Consider the following 11,040-nt stretch of genomic DNA (forward strand, 5'->3'; position numbering starts at 1 on the left):
TTGTCACCCTATTCCTATAAAGACGGTCGGTCCTTTTGGCAGAACATGTCAACAACCAATGGGGAGACCAATTCTGGCAAGAAGTACAAGTGGCTGCAGTAGCTGTACTAAGATCAATTCTGGCAAGAAGTACAAGTGGCTGCAGTAGCTGTACGAAGATCAATTCTGGCAAGAAGTACAAGTGGCTGCAGTAGCTGTACGAAGATCAATTCTGGCAAGAAGTACAAGTGGCTGCAGTAGCTGTACGAAGATCAATTCTGGCAAGAAGTTGATACAGTTCTTCTATACTAATCATGAGTTGTGTAAAAAAAAGCAATACATCAGTCAGTGTAGCCAGCAGAAACATATTCTATAGCCCACAGACTGATTATATGGATATTCTTGTATTGTTCAAAGTAACTGTCCACTGAAAATCTCCCTTTTAAAAGTTAATGGTTTGTTAAGTCATGCCCAAATAATGTTGTTGACTCCTATTGGTGGCCAAAGCATAAATTAGAGAAAAAAAACCACTTAAATGAGAGAAAACACACCTCAAACTTGTATCTTAAACAGACTGTGCTAAAAAATGCTTGCTTTTTCCTCGTAGAATATGGTCTCATACTCCTGAGGAGAATGAGCTGGCCAATCAGCGGTCTACTCTCATGAATATTTTTTATGACCAGTATACACCCACACTATTCCAATGCAGAAAAGAAGCTTTTTAACATGTTTAATTACCGTTTTTTGGAAGGAAAACTATTTCACTCACAAGTGACCGATCATTCTCTCCTGTGTAACAACATTTAAAATAGTGTTTTTTACAATAGATTAAAGTAGAGTCACAGAGCTACAGAATGGTAGCAAGGTATTTTCGCAGGATGGATTTCGTTGATGGGTTGAACATTTGTTTGAGATTAAGTTAAACCAATTTACACTGCATTTGAGGAACAATGGGAAAGTAATTCTGCTTTGAAAGTTGATAAACTTCTAACCTCACTTTTGAGATAATGGCCTTTGAATGTTTTGGTACCTACTGGACAGCTCTTCTTTGTCTCCACCCATTCAGCATCGTTCACACCTTCTTAAGCTTTAGCCCCACCCGTCTCTAAAGGTTGATCCTAGCATTCTGTCCTAACAACAGCAGTCAAGCACCCAAGCTAACTGGCTGGTTAGCTTGCTCGCTACTTCCAGACACAAATGAGAGAACAGCTAACTGACCATTTTACTCTCCATAGCAGAGCTAGTTAGGCTGTTTTATGTTATCCACAGCGTTGGTGATTGCAACTGTGCTGCAACTGTAAATTCGTCACCTATTCTACGCTCTGGCACACGCAGATGAGAGTACTCTGAAATCGGAATAGATAGCCAGAGCTATCAACAGTTGTCGCAGTGACATTCTATTAAAATGGTAGCTAGGTAAACAATGAGCCATCATCCCAACTCAATACGTTACAACCCTGCATGAATCTGCAGGTACAGTTGAAGTTGGAAGTTTACATACAGCTGGGCCAAATAGTTTTTCACAATCCCTGACATTTAATCCTAGTAAAAATTATCTGTCTTATGTTAGTTTGGATCACCACTTTTTTAAAAGAATGGTAAATGCCAGAATAATAGTAGAGAGAAATATTTATTTCAGCTTTTATTTATTTTATCACATTCCCACACACACAGTTTACATACACTCAATTAGTATTTGGTAGCAATTGCCTTTAAATTGTTTAACTTGGGTCAAATGTTAGGTAGCCTTCCACAAGCTTCCCATAATAAGTTGGGAGATGTTTGGCCCATTCCTCCTGACAGAGCTGGTGTAACTGAGTCAGGTTTGTAGGCCTTCTTGCTCACACATGCTTTTTCAGTTCTGTCCACACATTGTCTATAGGGTTGAGGTCAGGGCTTTGTGATGGCCACTCCAATACCTTGACTTTGTTGTCCTTGAGCCATTTTGCCAGAACTTTGGAAGTATGCTTGGGGTCATTGTCTATTTGGAAGACCCATTTGCAACCAAGCTTCAACTTCCTGACTGATGTCTTGAGATGTTGCTTCAATATATCCACATCATTTTCCATTCCTCATGATGTCATCTATTTTGTGAAGTGCACCAGTCTCTCCTGCAGCAAAGCACCGCCACGTGCACCCCCGGTGTTCTTCGGCTTGCAAGCATCCCCCTTTTCCCTCCAAACATAATGATGGTCATTATGGCCAAACAGTTCTATTTTTGTTTCATCAGACCAGAGGACATTTCTCAAAAAAATATGATCTTTGTCCCCATGTACAGTTGCAAACCGTAGTCTGGCTGCTTTTTCTATGGCGGTTTTGTAGCAGTGACTTCTTACTTGCTGAGCGGCCTTGAGGTTAAGTCAATATAGGACTCCTTTTACTGTGGATATAGATACTTTTGTACCTGTTTCCTCCAGCATCTTCACAAGGTCCTTTGCTGTTGTTCTGGGATTGATTGGCACTTTTCGCACCAAAGTACGTTAATCTCTAGGAGACAGAACGCGTCTCCTTCCTGAGCGGTATGACGGCTGCGTGGTCCCATGGTATTTACACTTGTGTACTATTGTTTGTACAGATGAACGTGGTACCTTCAGGCGTTTGGAAATTGCTCCCAAGGATTAACCAGATTTATGGAGGTCTACAATTTTTTTTCTGAGGTCTTGGCTGATTTTTAAAATGTTTCCCATCGTGTCAAGCAAAGAGGCATTGAGTTTGAAGGTAGGCCTTGAAATACATCCACACGTACACCTCCAATTGACTCAAATGATGTCAATTAGCCTATCAGAAGCTTCTTAAACCATGACATCATTTTCTGGAATTTTTCAAGCTATTTATAGGCACAGTCAACTTAATGCATGCAAAACTTGGACTTACTGAAATTATATATAGGGAATTTTTATTGAAATTATGTCTGTAAACAATTATTAGGAAAATTACGTGTGTCATGTACAAAGTAGATGTACTAACCGACTTACCAAAATTATAGTTTGTTAACAAGAAATTTGTGGAGTGGTTGAAATACGAGTTTTAATGACCCCACCCTAAGTGTATGTAAACTTCTGACTTCAACTGTAGCTAACCAACCAGGTTCAATGTTTGCTAGCTAACATTAGGCTATAACTAGCAAAGCAAATGGCTCTGAGAAACAAATAATATTACTACACAGATCATACATGTAACGTTAGCTAGCTGACCCAACAACAGCAGTCAAGCAGCAAGCTAACTGGCTAACGTTGGATAGCTTGCTAGCTACTTCCATACACAAATGAGAGAACAGCTCACTGTCCATTTTACTTGCCCTATTGAAATGAATACATGCATAGTGGAGTCTTTTGTTAATATTTCTGGCACAGGCGTTCCGCTAGCGATCCATCTCGACAATATCGGTGAAATTGCAGATTGTCAAATTCAAAATACAGAAATAGTCATAATAAACATTCATAAAAAATGCAAGTGTTTTATACGGCTTAAAGATGAACTTCTTGTTAATCCAGCCGCTGTGTCAGATTTCAAAAAGGCTTTACGGCGAAAGCATACCATGCGATTATCTGAGGACAGCGCCCCTCATACAAAAGCATAAAAAGCATTTTCCAACCAAACAGATGCATCAAGAAAGTCAAAAATAGCGATCAAATAAATAGCTTACCTTTGAAGATCTTCATCTTTTTGTAATCCCAAAGGTCTCAGTTACACAATGAATGGTAATTTTGTTCTATAAAGTTCTTCTTTATATCCCAAAAATGTCTGTTTATTTGGCGTGTTTGATTCAGAAATACACCGGTTCCACTTGGTCCAAACATTTCAAACAACATTTCTAATCTAACCTCAGGTACCCTAAAATGTAAATAATCAATCAAATTTAAGACGGAATAAACTGTTTCCAATACCAGAGAAAAACAACACGGAGCGCGCTCTCATTCACTCACACCAAAACACTGGAGTCCACCTGAGTGACACTTAGAAAGAATACAACTACTTCTTAATTTTTCAAAAAATAAAACATTGAACAATTTCTAAAGACTGTTGACATCTAGTGGAAGCCATATGCAATCTGCAATCTGGGTCCTAATAATTGTCCTCAGGGTTTTACCTACCAAATCAGTTCTGTTATACTCATTGACATTACTTTAATAGTTTTTAGAAACTTTAGAGTGTTTTCTATCCAATACCACCATGCATATGCATATCCTAGCTTCAGGGCCTGTTTACTTTGGGCACCTCAGTCATCTGAAAACTGCCCCCTATCCCTAAGAAGATTTATGACATGTAGCTAGCAAAAAATGTAACCATAATCCCAACTCATGACATTACTACCCTGCATGAATCTGCAGGTAGCTTATCAACCAGGTTCAATGTTATCTAGCTAACATTAAGCTATAACTAGCAAAGCAAATGGCTCTGAAATACAAATAATAAGATCATACACTTAACTTTTGGTAGCGAGCCAGCCAGCTAACATTAGATAGCTAGCTAACAGTGCACTAACTTGAAATGGAATTGACTTTCTGTCAAAATTAGAAATGTGTATCTGAAAATGTAGCTAGCTAGACTATATTATACATCATGGATGGACGCTTCTCTCTGTCACGGATGCCATGGTTTCCCTAATTTGAAGATAAAATCAAATCAAAATTGATTGGTCTCATACACGTGGTTAGCAGTTATTGCGAGTGTAGCTTGTGCTAGTGTTTCTTGTTCCATCTCCTTAGTTTACTTTAATTCCACTGATTTCAAAACTACAGAAAGTGGAGAGCAACACTTATGCAGTTCTACGACACAATATATATATATATAAAAGATGAGTTAGACAGGATTACCTACACATACTGACCAGCTCAAATAGACAGAAGCATGCTACATGGCAGACCAATACGAACTAATTTCTCGGCATGTCCAGCCCACTCATTATCTCAGCCAATCATGGCTAGAGGGAAGGTTGCTGTCTTGTTCTGTGGCTAAACCAACTAGGCTTGTAATTTAACAATTGTATTCATATTACAGATGGTATACAAGTTTGTTATTAAGGCACATGAAAGTTCACATGTTCCAGAAGGCATTTCTGCAAAAAAATGCATTTTGATAAACAAAGAAGTTTATGCTTAAATGGCTCTCCTGTGAAGTAGTGACCTGTGACATGTGCCTAGTTTCCTGAAACGAGTCACATACTGTAATTAATCATAGGTCACATTTCATGGAAATCTGGAAACACTGGACAGTTACTTTACTTTTTAGATACACGTAAGGTTTGCTGAGACACAAGGAGAGAGGTTCATTACTCATTATTGTGCTTATCACTCTTTTGAAAGTAGGATAATGCGGTAGAGAGGGACTTAGCCATCCGCTACACTTGTATAGTCTCAGCCAGGAGAAGGGAGAAAGGTAAGTGAAGTGTATCTAGGCTATTTTAAATGCCACTCTCTCCCAGAGCCACTTATGACGTGATGAAAAATGTGTCTGAATTGCTTGCATCACTCTTTCTCTCTGAAACAATGATGAATTCATCATGCAAGAAGTAGATTTTGACATGGTATGGAATCTGAAACTGAATGATTGTATTCTGTTCGGTTTTGTGATATGAAAGTCTGTTTACAACAATGTCGTTTACAGAGTACAATACACATAGAATCAGTCAGAAGAGGACTAAAACATATTCAGTCTTAAATTAAATTATTCATAATTCATTTAATTTGAGTGAGTGGTTTTGTTTCAATATCCTAAACCACATTTTCTTTGCACGTACTACAGCTCTCTTGTCACGTTCTGACCTTAGTTCTTTTGTTATGTCTTTGTTTTAGTATGGTCAGGGCGTGAGTTGGGTGGGGTGTCTATGTTCGTTTTTCTATGTTGTATTCTGTGTTTGGCCTGGTATGGTTCTCAATCAGAGGCAGGTGTCGTTAGTTGTCTCTGAGAATCATACTTAGGTAGCCTTTTCCCACCTGTGTTTCATGGGTGATTGTTTCCTGTTTTGTTGTTTGTGTCACCATTCAGGACTGTTTCGGTTTTCGTTGTATTGTATCGTGTATTGAGTCGTGTTCACTTATTATTAAAGTATCATGGACACTTACCACGCTGCGTATTGGTCCGATCCTTGCTACTCCTTAAAGCCGTTACATCTCTCAGTAAGTAATGAGTTTAGTGAGTAATTTACCTGAAGAGGGTATTTTTTTCCAAAAGAATGGCTGCTGGGAAATTCCTTTTCCCTATCAAACAAATAGGTTTGTACCAAAACTCTAGTGCTGAATTACTAATCGACCCCTAGCCTGTATTGGAACGTCTGCCTACCCATGTCAGAGAAGCAAACTCGGTCTCAACCTTTAAGTCTTTACTGAAGACTCATCTCTTCAGTGGGTCATATGATTGAGTGTAGTCTGGCCCAGGAGTGGGAGGGTGAACGGAGGGTGAACGGAAAGGCTCTGGAGCAACGAACCACCCTTGCTGTCTCTGCCTGGCCGGTTCCCCTATTTCCACTGGGATTCTCTGCCTCTAACCCTATTACAGGGGCTGAGTCACTGGCTTACTGGGGCTCTCTCATGCCGTCCCTGCAGGGGGTGCGTCACCTGAGTGGGTTGATTCACTGTTGTGGTCATCCTGTCTGGGTTGGCGCCCCCCACTTGGGCTGTGCCGTGGCAGAGATCTTTGTGGGCTATACTCAGCCTTGTCTCAGGATGGTAAGTTGATGGTTGAAGATATCCCTCTAGTGGTGTGGGGGCTGTGCTTTGGCAAAGTGGGTGGGGTTATATCCTTCCTGTTTGGCCTTGTCCGGGGGTGTCCTCGGATGGGGCCACAGTGTCTCCTGTCCCCTCCTGTCTCAGCCTCCAGTATTTATGCTGCAGTAGTTTGTGTCGGGGGGCTAGGGTCAGTTTGTTATATCTGGAGTACTTCTCCTGTCCTAATTCGGTGTCCTGTGTGAATCTAAGTGTGCGTTCTCTAATTCTCTCCTTCTCTCTTTCTTTCTCTCTCTCGGAGGACCTGAGCCCTAGGACCGTGCCCCAGGACTACCTGACATGATGACTCCTTGCTGTCCCCGGTCCACTTGACTGTGCTGCTGCTCCAGTTTCAACTGTTCTGCCTTGTTATTATTCGACCATGCTGGTCATTTATGAACATTTGAACATCTTGGCCATGTTCTGTTATAATCTCCACCCGGCACAGCCAGAAGAGGACTGGCCACCCCACATAGCCTGGTTCCTCTCTAGGTTTCTTCCTAGGTTTTGGCCTTTCTAGGGAGTTTTTCCTAGCCACCGTGCTTCTACACCTGCATTGCTTGCTGTTTGAGGTTTTAGGCTGGGTTTCTGTACAGCACTTTGAGATATCAGCTGATGTACGAAGGGCTATATAAATACATTTGATTTGATTTGATTTGATTTGATATTACTCTGGGTCCACCCGTACATAGAATGTATGCATGCATGATTTTAAGTTGCTTTGGATAAAAATGTCTGCTAAATGGCATATTTTATATTATTGAGGAGGATTGGATAGGTGATGCTTATTGCTTCACCTTGCTTTCTGATTGGCTGGGACCATAGAGATAGAGGACTCATCTTTATATTAGTTCCAATATAGCTTTGACAGCATGGGCAGCACCATTGAGGCTATCTACATTTTGAAGTAGTCTGTTTTTTTCACGATTGTTTTACCAATATGACTCAAACGGGGTCACCAGGAGGGATCAGCCAATGAATTTGGAAGAACACCCAGTGAACTACATAAAAATTGTGGAAGCTCTCAACGGCACTTCCCATGCTAATACTGCCTTTTTGCCACTACAGGCCTCTATCATTCTCTATGGACGAGCCTTAGGTGCCTCGGGCTTAGACTAGGGGTTGTTTCTGGATAAGATCTATAGAAAGATCAGAAGTAACCATGCATCACCCATACTCTCTGTGTCCCCCCTCCCCTCTTTACCAGCAGGTGGTGCAATCGAGCCATTCAGTCCAATCATGTTCCTCTCAGATCACACAATCAAAACTTCAGTCCCCTGGGATCTGCTGCTGGTGTTGGTTGCCCTGTCTCACTGAGACTACAGTAACAAATTAAGTAATTCAGTAGGTAGTGACTGAAATGTTTCTGGTTTGAATCCCCGTGCCGACTAGGTGACTCAACCCTTGTTGTTCTGGATAAGAATGACACAAATGTAAGTAATGGTCTTTACTGGCTGGAGAGAGGGACCTATAGGTCTCAGAGGAATCAGAAAGGAGGAATAACTGCTAAGATGGTGGTCTCCAGGGAAAGGAGCAGTGTGCTCTTAAATCAAACTAGAAACTGTCATCTCAAAGTAGGCTATGTATTGTGTACCATAGTAAACAAAACAAAAAATGCTGTGAAACTCATTAGCAAAAGGGCCCTTTTAATTTTATTTCCCCTTTTTCTGCAGACCTTTACCCAGTTCCAAAAAATAACCTTGATGGATGGCTCTGTGTTTGTGTGGCAGTGAACAATGACAGTTGTGCTGTAGTAGCTATAATGTTACTTGGATACCAAACTGCAACTGGGGAAAAATATCCAAGCACTGAAGGTGAGGCCATTAAAAGAACTTCCCCAGTAGAGAACCTAACATGCATAAACAACACACACATTCTCTCACTCTAACACACACACACACACACACACACACACACACACACACACACACACACACACACACACACACACACACACACACACACACACACACACACACACACACACACACACACACACACACACACACACACACACACACACACACACACACACACACACACACACATATTATGCTAAATGCTAATGATTTCAGATGGGGTGCCAGCCAGATATCCATGTGGTTGTGAAATTTAATTGTGCCATACATACTAAAAGGGATTCATGAGTTCTTCATTTGTAATGCAGGAATTTCAATAAGCATCTGTTTTTCTATACACGCAATCATGCTGTCCAGGAAGGAGCTACATTAATAAACAATGGAATTCAGGCCCATTTTAATAAGCCCAATTGTTTTGGTTTCTTTCATTCATTAAAAGGATTTATAACTTTGCCCAACTTCCCAATTTACTGCTCTGTTGTAAATATACCTATTTGCTCAGTATCTAAATGCTGATGGGTATATTTGATGCTCGGATACAATGTTGTAATTTGATTGGCCAAACAAGTTATTGACTAATCAATCTCTAATTGCATTCTTTGTTGGTAGCAGCTGTCTGTGTAATCTCTAATGTTTTCAGTTTACATTAGAGAAACCAGGACAATGTTTCGCAGTACTGGATATATGCTCAGAATATGCTTAGAGACACCATTTCTAAAGTTTGTAGGAGGTTGTTATGAGATATCAGATGATGGCATTACTTTCTGCTCTCTTTCTATGTTCAGCGATGACCTCTAAGCTATTTTTCCTAGAATCATCCTATTACTTCTTTCACCTGAAGTCCACAAATGTCACTACTTCAGTTGGTAGAAAATGGTCTTCATTTTATTACCTGTTGAGGAATCATTTTCTGGTTTGAATTAGAAATGTCATATAAATCATAATAAAAAAAAGGGTTTAAGTTATGGTATCCAAAATCTGAATAAATGGAATTCGGGCAATGTGTGTTTACAAAGCCGTTTATTCATGCTCTGGGATAATGTGACTCAGGAACTCCGCAGCACTCCACGAATCAGGCCTTTATGGTAGAGTGGCTAGACGGAATCCACTCCTCAGTAAAAGGCACATGACAAGCCCGCTTGGAGTTTGCCAAAAGGCACCCAAAGGACTCTCAGACCATGAGAAACAAGATTCTCTAGTCTGATGAAACAAAAATGGAACTCTTTTGCATGAATGTAAAGCGTCACGTCTGAAGGAAACATGGCACCATCCCTACGGTGAAGCATGGTGGTGGCATCATCATGCTGTGGGGATGTTTTTTAGAGACAGGGAATGGGAGACTAGTAAGAGAGAAAGATGAACAGAGCAAAGTACAGAGATGAAAACCTGATCCAGAGCGCTCAGGACCTCAGATTGGGGCGAAGGTTCACCTTCCAACAGTACAATGACCCTAAGCACACAGCCAAGACAATGCAGGAGTGGCTTCGGCACAAGTCTCTGAATGTCCTTGAGTGGCCCAGCCAGAGCTTGGACTTGAACCTGATCTAACATCTCTAGAGAGACCTGAAAATAGCTCAACATCCAATCTGACAGAGCTTGAGAGGATCCTTTCAAGTGGAGAAGAATTGGAGAAACTCCCCAAATACAGGTGTGCCAAGTTTGTAGCATCATACCCAAGAAGATGAGGCTGTAATCGCTTCCAAAGGTGCTACAACAAAGTACTGAGTAAAGGGCCTGCATAATGTGTTATTTCAGTTTTTTCTTTTAAACATTTGCAAAAAAAGTATATATTTTTTTCTTTGTCATTATGGTGAGGTATTGTGTGTAGATTGATTTTTATTTTTATTTTACCTTTATTTAACCAGGCAAGTCAGTTAAGAACATATTCTTATTTTCAATGACGGCCTGGGAACAGTGCCTGTTCAGGGGCAGAACGACAGATGAACCTTGTCAGCTCGGGGGTTTGAACTCGCAACCTTCCTGTTACTAGTCCAACGCTCTAACCACTAGGCTACGCTGCCGCCCCCATTGATGAGGAACAATCTTTATGTAATCAATTTTAGAACAAGGCTGTAATGTAACAAAATGTGGAAAAGGAAAGAGGTCTGAATACTTTTCGAATGCACTGTAAGTAATTTGGGGCAGGCACACTCACTCTTTCTATTTTTCTCACTCTCTACAACTCTGACATTCTCCTTGGCATTTCTGAAAAACAACTCCTCAGTTTCAATCTCTGTAACCTCAATACACACTCTGACCTCTCTCCAAACACCAGTGAGCCCTGCCCTCCCTCCTAACCTGAGATGATTGATATACTGTATAAGACCCCTGGTATGCAAGGTTACTCACTACCTACTCAATGTCCATCTGCACCCTGTAAATCAGCAACTCACAACTTATTTAGTCTGTACTGGCAGGGGAGTAGATAACACAGTCGGACAGTGACAGTCCCATCGTGAGTGCCAAAACTGGCTGAAAATCCACCTGCTGTGTCACTT

The sequence above is a fragment of the Oncorhynchus keta genome, chromosome 9 (assembly GCF_023373465.1).
Source record: "Oncorhynchus keta strain PuntledgeMale-10-30-2019 chromosome 9, Oket_V2, whole genome shotgun sequence".
Classification (NCBI taxonomy): Eukaryota; Metazoa; Chordata; class Actinopteri; order Salmoniformes; family Salmonidae; genus Oncorhynchus; species Oncorhynchus keta.